Here is an 8,570-nt window from a genome sequence, read left to right on the forward strand (position 1 = left end):
CTCCACTGTTACAAGACATATACAGTTCAGTGGCAAATACATTAATAAAAAGTATAAAAAAGTACGTGACTTAGGATACATCCTTGTCTTACTCCACTGGAGGTATCAAACGCTACTGTTCTTGAATTACCAACTTTAACACAGGCCTTCACTGATGCGTACATACTTTTAAGCAAGATAAGTAACTTTCCATGACATAAGAGACCGTATAATGGTCTCTGATGACATCCACGTTGCATTAATACATATAATAATTTATCCCTTTCCACAAAGTCAAATGCTTTTTTAAAGTCAATGAATCCGCAGTAGAAACGCCCTTTTGTTTTACCCAAATATTTGGAACACAATGCCTGTAGGGTAAATAAATGATCTGTAGGAGAATATTGGGGACGAAATCCTGCTTGACTTTCTGATATTAATTCATTAAGTTCAATCCATTTTCTAAGTCGTGACTCGATTATTGTTGTAAAGACTTTTCCCATAATATTTAGCAGTGAAACTCCTCTGTAGTTTAATGGCTCCGTCTTACCTCCGGACTTAAATAAAGGCAAGATCATTCCAATATTTCAGTGTGAGGGGAATATACCCTCTTCTAAGATCTTATTAAATAACAACTTCAGATATGGAATTAGAAATTCCGATGATAGTTTATAAAGTTCCGGTGGTACCCCATCAACACCAGGTGTCTTCCCATTTTCAGGTTAGAAATTGCATTTTGATTTCTACTTCAGAAATTTCCTCATCGAGATAGATGTCCTGGTTAGCTAACCCATCACAGTCATGGCATGAATGGTGTTCTAGAAAGGTTTTAACATGTTCATCAAAGTCAGAGTTCGTTTCAGTTACTGTAGGATTCAATAACTTCTTAAAGTAACTCTGCCAGTCCTGAGTTTGAATTCGTGAATCATTACTTGTGCAAAATGCTTGTTTTAGCAACGAAACTCCTTTTCCTGTCCAAGAGCGTTCGTTGTGGTACTCTCGGATGGTAGTTCAAGAGGCGGAAGACATAAGACAGCAGTATAGTTGAAGACAGCAGCAGCCATGTTTATTATGGTTGGATAATAATGGTCGAAATGGTACATAAGATGGAAATCACGTGACAGAACGTACATCGGGACCGTGTGGCCAATGTTCCCGATGTGGAGACCCGCTCTGTCACTTACACACATTCAGAAGTCGGACGGAGATTCTTCGTCGTCGACGTAGTCGTTGGTGAGGCGACGGCCTTGGCTGACGCCCCGACTAACCGCACAGTCCGTCCGCTTCGGTGGGTCATCTGGGCCCCTTTCGTCGCGTCGTCTCTGACTGGTCTCCCTGCTTGGTCTCCCTGAGTGACCATGTGAGTCGGGTTTTATGCATAGGGACATTACGCCACGTTGTGCAAGGTCGTTAAGAATTAAGGGTCCTGCCCTGAGGGGGGTTTATGATAAGAGGGCTACACCGAATGATTGCTGAATACATTAAACAGACAAAGGGGATAGAATTTCGGTACACTTTGGATATATATGGAAACAATTAGGTTGTTTGAATATATGAAGTTTTACAGAAACTTATTGAAATGGTTTACTCTATGACAACACCCCTGAACGTCGTGGAGCTTTTGTCCTCAAAAGCGTTTTTTTTTGGAAAATAGTGACAATATTGGATGTACAAGTATACAGTAAAATACATGGGACATTGACGGGTTGACAAATTTTTTGGTACAGGCATTGATCATAAGTCAAATGATCGTACTGGCATTAGATTAGTTATACAGGAACGTCAAGGTAATACATGAATCGAATTGTCAACATTGGTCAGGTGTATACACAAAACACAGGTGAGCGGAGATTCCAGCTCGTACAAAAATACATGTGAGCGGCTGTCCAGCTCGTACAAAACAAACATAATATTGGTCGTTTCCACCGAGAGGCAAACTCCTTCTCGCGGTCGTCCATACAGTCGGAATACCTGACTGATAAGTACACACAAAAACATAATGTGTATAATACGTCGTCGTTTGCATATGAATATAATATTTTCATGACAACAGTAAGATCTTTGAAATTGGGAGTCTTATATTGGTGAGCCTAGACTCGGCAAGGCTAGCAGATGTAGATGTGATCTGCACTAAAAGTAGAATTGGCATGAGAAAAAAAATAAACCTAACCAACTTCAAAAGTCTAACCGAAAGTTAATGAAAAATTAATTCAAGTGAAATTGGCTTGAAGATATTTTAGCGAATTGTATATTGTGTGCCAGAGACCATAAAAGTATTATGCACAAGGATACTAAATTTTCGCCGGTATCATAATTAAGCACAAAAACACGTTGGCAAAAAGAAGAAGTAGGATATAGACTGGATAATCAGTCTCCACTAAATAAGCTTGGTAAGCCATAACTTATTATACTTCTACGACTACTATTACCACATGAAAAGATTTAGCCGTTTTTCACAAAGAGTAAATATGGTATTGCATTACTCGTTATAAGTTATTGTCATAGCAATAGTTATAGAGGAACAAATTATCAGAAAAATCCTTGAAACCGGGAGTCTGATTTGAATGGGACGACTCGGAACCCGCAGATAGCGTTGATCTGCATTAAATGCGTACATGCGTAGGGCGTAGTATATGTAGTAGAGTAAGAGCCTAACCGATTTCAAAAACTTAATCTAATAAAGATGTACGTCTCATAACATCACATACAGATTGCAATATATACTCAATAGATGAAAAATACGACAAATATAAACGCACGTGAAACAATGACTGGAGAGGATTCCACATACCTGGCATGAACAAGAATGCCCGAGAGAAACGTATAAACACAAAAACGTTGAGAGAGTTCGAACAAAAGTTCACATACATTGTCACACACACATAACGGGAAGCACTTGCTGAAGAATCTTGACGCTTGATGACTTGATCTTGAAGGATGGTTTGAAAGCTGTTGTACTCACAAATGGACTTTGCTCGGTCTGGTTGTTGTTGTGGATGACTTTGTGAAGTTTGCTGGCTATGGGCTGCTGTCTCGCTGATGATCGTCGGGTCGGCTGGTGTGTCTGTATGTTGTGTTCTCCGTTCTTCCGCCAAGATGGCGGCCGGCGTTGACGCTGCTCTTGTCTACCACCATCTCTGAACTACCCGTTGCTTTGCTGCGAGTTAGGGTAGGGGAATCGTGCGTGAGTCACAGCAAACTCACGCTACCCGGATATTTCTCCACCATCTGTCCAAGAGCGTTCGTTGTGGTACTCTCGGATGGTAGTTCAAGAGGCGGAAGACATAAGACAGCAGTATAGTTGAAGACAGCAGCAGCCATGTTTATTATGGTTGGATAATAATGGTCGAAATGGTACATAAGATGGAAATCACGTGACAGAACGTACATCGGGACCGTGTGGCCAATGTTCCCGATGTGGAGACCCGCTCTGTCACTTACACACATTCAGAAGTCGGACGGAGATTCTTCGTCGTCGACGTAGTCGTTGGTGAGGCGACGGCCTTGGCTGACGCCCCGACTAACCGCACAGTCCGTCCGCTTCGGTGGGTCATCTGGGCCCCTTTCGTCGCGTCGTCTCTGACTGGTCTCCCTGCTTGGTCTCCCTGAGTGACCATGTGAGTCGGGTTTTATGCATAGGGACATTACGCCACGTTGTGCAAGGTCGTTAAGAATTAAGGGTCCTGCCCTGAGGGGGGTTTATGATAAGAGGGCTACACCGAATGATTGCTGAATACATTAAACAGACAAAGGGGATAGAATTTCGGTACACTTTGGATATATATGGAAACAATTAGGTTGTTTGAATATATGAAGTTTTACAGAAACTTATTGAAATGGTTTACTCTATGACACTATAAACAAATCTTGGCACTTACAGAAGAGGTATACTAGGCGCAGCTTGGCTCGTCACAGGCTAGATGACGTCACTAAGGAGCCATGATATAGGGAGATGATCAGACTCTGATCTCGGTACTACACACGTCGTGAATTCTAGAAAATAATTCACTCGATACCAGTACATAGAACCAGTAATCATGTCTGTGTGAGAGTGCAGGATCCAGTAATCATGTCTGTGTGAGAGTGCCAGGATCCAGTAATCATGTCTGTGTGAGAGTGCAGGATCCAGTAATCATGTCTGTGTGAGAGTGCAAGAATCCAGTAATCATGTCTGTGTGAGAGTGCAAGGATACAGTAATCATGTCTGTGTGAGAGTGCAGGAACCAGTAATCATGTCTGTGTGAGAGTGCAGGAACCAGTAATCATGTCTGTGTGAGAGTGCAAGAATCCAGTAATCATGTCTGTGTGAGAGTGCAAGGATCCAGTAATCATGTCTGTGTGAGAGTGCAGGAACCAGTAATCATGTCTGTGTGAGAGTGCAGGAACCAGTAATCATGTCTGTGTGAGAGTGCAAAAACCAGTAATCATGTCTGTGTGAGAGTGCAGGAACCAGTAATCATGTCTGTGTGAGAGTGCAAGAATCCAGTAATCATGTCTGTGTGAGAGTGCAGGATCCAGTCATCATGTCTGTGTGAGAGTGCAAGGATACAGTAATCATATCTGTGTGGGAGTGCAGGAACCAGTAATCATGTCTGAGGGAGTGCCAGGATCCAGTAATCATGTCTCTGAGGGAGTGCCAGGATGCAGTAATCATGTCTGTGAGGGAGCGCCAGGATGCAGTAACCATGTCTGAGGGACCAGGATCCAGTAATCATGTCTCTGAGGGAGTGCCAGGATCCAGTAATCATGTCTCTGAGGGAGTGCCAGGATCCAGTAATCATGTCTCTGTGAGGGAGTGCCAGGATCCAGTAATCATGTCTGTGAGGAGTGCCAGGATCCAGTAATCATGTCTGTGAGGGAGTGCCAGGATCCAGTAATCATGTCTGTGAGGGAGTGCAGGATCCAGTAATCATGTCTGTGAGGGAGTGCCAGGATCCAGTAATCATGTCTGTGAGGGAGTGCCAGGATCCAGTAATCATGTCTGTGAGGGAGTGCCAGGATCCAGTAATCATGTCTGTGTGCGAGTACAAGGATCGTACAGAGCCTGAAGCAAATATATCCAAGAAAGCCCACGCAAGTCTCGAAAATGTGGCAAGTCTAGATTTCCACAGCTTAAGTCCCTGGGCTCCTTTTTATTGTATTTACAATCTTAATTTCAAAACTTTTATTTTCTGTAAAATATGTTCATTTCAGAGACTAGCTGTTAGTCAAGCCTGACTAGTGCCAGGATCCAGTAGTATGTCAGCTAAAGCTGTGCCAGGCTCCGTTAGTCTTGTGTGTGATAGCAATACGATGCTTCCAGATCAAACTCACTCACTCAATCAAAATGAACATGTTGTTGTCTCATCAATCTCGCAATGACTGTACTGAGTCACTCTGGTTATTTAGACTTCTTAATAGTCCGCAGATGGCTACTGCCCCTGACTTGACCACCACAGTTTGAAAACTTCATCAAACTCTCACCTGGACTTGATTGTTTACCACGCCACCTAGCTGCAGCATGAATTTATTTACTCATTCACTCACTCATTGAAAAGGACACTTAAAAATACTAACAAAACATAAAATACTAATGGATGTTATTGTAACAGAATTTGTTATTGAATACATAAATAGACTAAAAGGAATAAATAGATATTAATATAACATGAATAAATAATTTCAAAATGAAGTAATACTATCAAACATGGAATGTAAAGGTATGTACTGAAGCCCTAAAGTATAGATATGCTCAACATGTCAAATTAAGGGTGAAAGTCCCCAGCAACTCAATAAATATTCAAGAGTGATTAAGATTACAGAATCTGAAAAAGTCAAAGATCTGTATAGTGTGGTACACTTATCACCTAAATCCAATCCCATATTGTCCTTTGGCTTTGATGATCTTTGTAATAGGCACCACAAGAATAACAAGCGACCATAGGTAACCATATTATCAGGTGATTGAGTTTTACACAGCTTTTAGAATATTCCAGCAAAATCAAGGAAGGGGACACAAGAAATTGGTTATACACATGACCACATTAGAAGATAATGACTAATTTCACATGACACAAATATAAAAATATTGAAAAATTTTAAATGCGATGGCCCAACTTATAAGTAACTTCGATATATTTCATCCATATTATGAAATCAATGTTTCACAAACTAATGGATAGTCAAGAACATGCATAATGATGCATCCCCCATACCAGGTGAGCTAAAAACACCAAATTTGATAAAAGATTTATTTTTTTTAAAAACAGATTAAAAAAATATGTTGACATAAATATTTATTTCAATCATATATTTTTCAAGGTAAATGATGGTAGAATCATGATGCTAAGAGATGTTATAAATATATTGCTCGCAGAAATCTATTCCTGTTGAAATCAGAATATCCATGGCACAAAAGCTGAACAAACTCATATTTGATCACATTCTCACATTTTATATTATAAATATAATGTTAACAAGTACATAGGGATTTGACATGACATTGTTGTGACATAATAAAGATACTTGAGGCTTAGGAACATCTTCACTTAACAATGATCACCTACAACATATAACATGGCATATATCAGCAGAACATTTGGCACTGTCAACAAAACAACATATATCAAGTGATATTCAACCATTATATTAGAAGGAACAGGTTAGTGGGAACCTGTTCCAACCCAAATGATAAGGATGAAAATGCTTACTTGTGCTTGGACAAATAAACTTTTAAAATCTTATTTGTCCATATGTATATCCTCCTTGTCAAGAATTCAATTGACAGTGTCTCTTTTAAGTATGTATTTAGTTTTTCATGAGGATATGTGTTAAACCTAAGTTTGAATGGGATGTCAGTAGAATTACTAATCACAAAACTGTTACTGAGTTTAGAAATTGCTCAGGTAAACATGCGATTGGAATACGCTTAACAGTAGTTGAATAGTACTCACCAGATCACAGCCCTGATCCACTGAGCGACCCATGAACTACTTCATGGGAGCAATCTTTACAAGTAACTGTTACATGCTCCAGCATGAGTATATACATTGTCTTGGGATATTAACAGGATTCACAGTGTGAAAAGGAGTACATAACTGCCATGTATTTATTCTAAGTCACTTCAGTAAATGCTGGATTAGGGTTGGTTAATCAAAGTCATTCAGAGGTATATAATCACGTTATATACCTCTGTTTTTCCAACACAGTATGTATATTTTATAATCTTAATAAAGCAGTTATGGTAGAATGAAGATAAACGTACTGTGTTGAATTTCAGCAACCAAATTCCTTATCCATTGATCAATATCCATTGATCTCCGATGACAAAACTGATTTAGTATGATTGGTTTCATTATTAATAATAAACACCCCTATGTAAACGTTCTGACATCCAAGGGAGCTTATGCTGAAAACACTGAATCAACAGATGACCTTACAATACTTATAATGTACCAGTGTATTATCCACATGCACAACAACAATGGGGAATAATTACACCGCTAATGGCTTGTTGGAATTCCAGGGCTGAATAGGTCCCAGTATCTTGTGTCACTGGGGATTGGATGGTAAGACTTTGTTACTGATTGTATCAGTGTACTCACACAGTATGCCTTTCATGCTATCAACCACAGGTTTGCCTGGCCCAGTTTAATCACAGACCACAGGGATCTAACTGGAATATTGCTGATTTGTCAAACAAACAAACAAACAAACAAGACACCAGTGGTAAAACTATTTTACATACAGCACTTGATACAGTTACTGCTCACTCACTCACTCACTAAAAGCCTTCTTCAATGAGATGCCAGCACTTTCTTGCTTTTCATATAAATAGACTCTCAAGTATAAATAGTGTTCATCCCTTGGGGAGTCCAGGTTTGAATTGGAGTCCAGCAACCTATGCTTGTCATTAGCAAATGATTAGAGGCAACTTGATGGATCGTGTCGTCTTGATCTGGGACTATTTTGTTCCATTTCTAGATGTCATTTTATTGCTGCAGAGGACATTTGAACAATGTATGCACATGGTACTTAAAGTAACAAGAGTCTTTGTTGTGTTAGCACTGGTTTTAACTAGGGCTGCGCAATATAACCGGGTTACTGGTATTTACCGGTTCAGACATGAAACCGATACGTATTGCGATACGCTGATCGAAAACCGGTATTTGACTTGCATTTGGAAAACGTCATAACACTCGGAAATCTTCAGATATTTCCTTGTTTCATTTGTGCCTAATATTATTCACATTTTTATTTTATCATGATTAAAAGTTGTTATTAAAGCTTAATCAAGCATAGTGACTTTGTTGTGTTTTTGCTCTATAAATCAAGCAGTAACTCGATTATAAGTAGTTTTTTTGTTTAAAAATACTTCATGCAATATATTGCAATACATATCGCAATACATGCGTTCGCATCACAATATATCGCAATATGAATATTCTCTACAATACCCACCCCTAGTTTTAACAGTGCAACCATTTTCTAGCAAACATTCATATACTGCTTAGTTGTTCATGTCATCCCAAACAGTGCAGCTTGTTAACTTATATCAAGTGTTTGTCTGACTATGTACAGGGTCTAGTCACACAGCTGGGCTACTGCTGAAT

At 39.6% G+C, this 8,570-nt stretch overlaps 1 long non-coding RNA gene across 1 annotated transcript; it reads right to left on the bottom strand.

The window, feature by feature from the left end:
* Positions 1-6,234: 6,234 nt before the first annotated feature.
* Positions 6,235-8,251, bottom strand: LOC124258700. The gene is made up of 2 exons (XR_006893656.1): positions 7,223-8,251; positions 6,235-7,183 (listed from the first exon to the last, which is right to left on the bottom strand). It is a non-coding gene; the product is annotated as an uncharacterized LOC124258700 (long non-coding RNA).
* Between the last annotated feature and the right edge of the window lie 319 nt (positions 8,252-8,570).

Source organism: Haliotis rubra, unplaced genomic scaffold, assembly GCF_003918875.1.
Source record: "Haliotis rubra isolate DU_JTF1 unplaced genomic scaffold, ASM391887v1 Scf7, whole genome shotgun sequence".
Classification (NCBI taxonomy): domain Eukaryota; kingdom Metazoa; phylum Mollusca; class Gastropoda; order Lepetellida; family Haliotidae; genus Haliotis; species Haliotis rubra.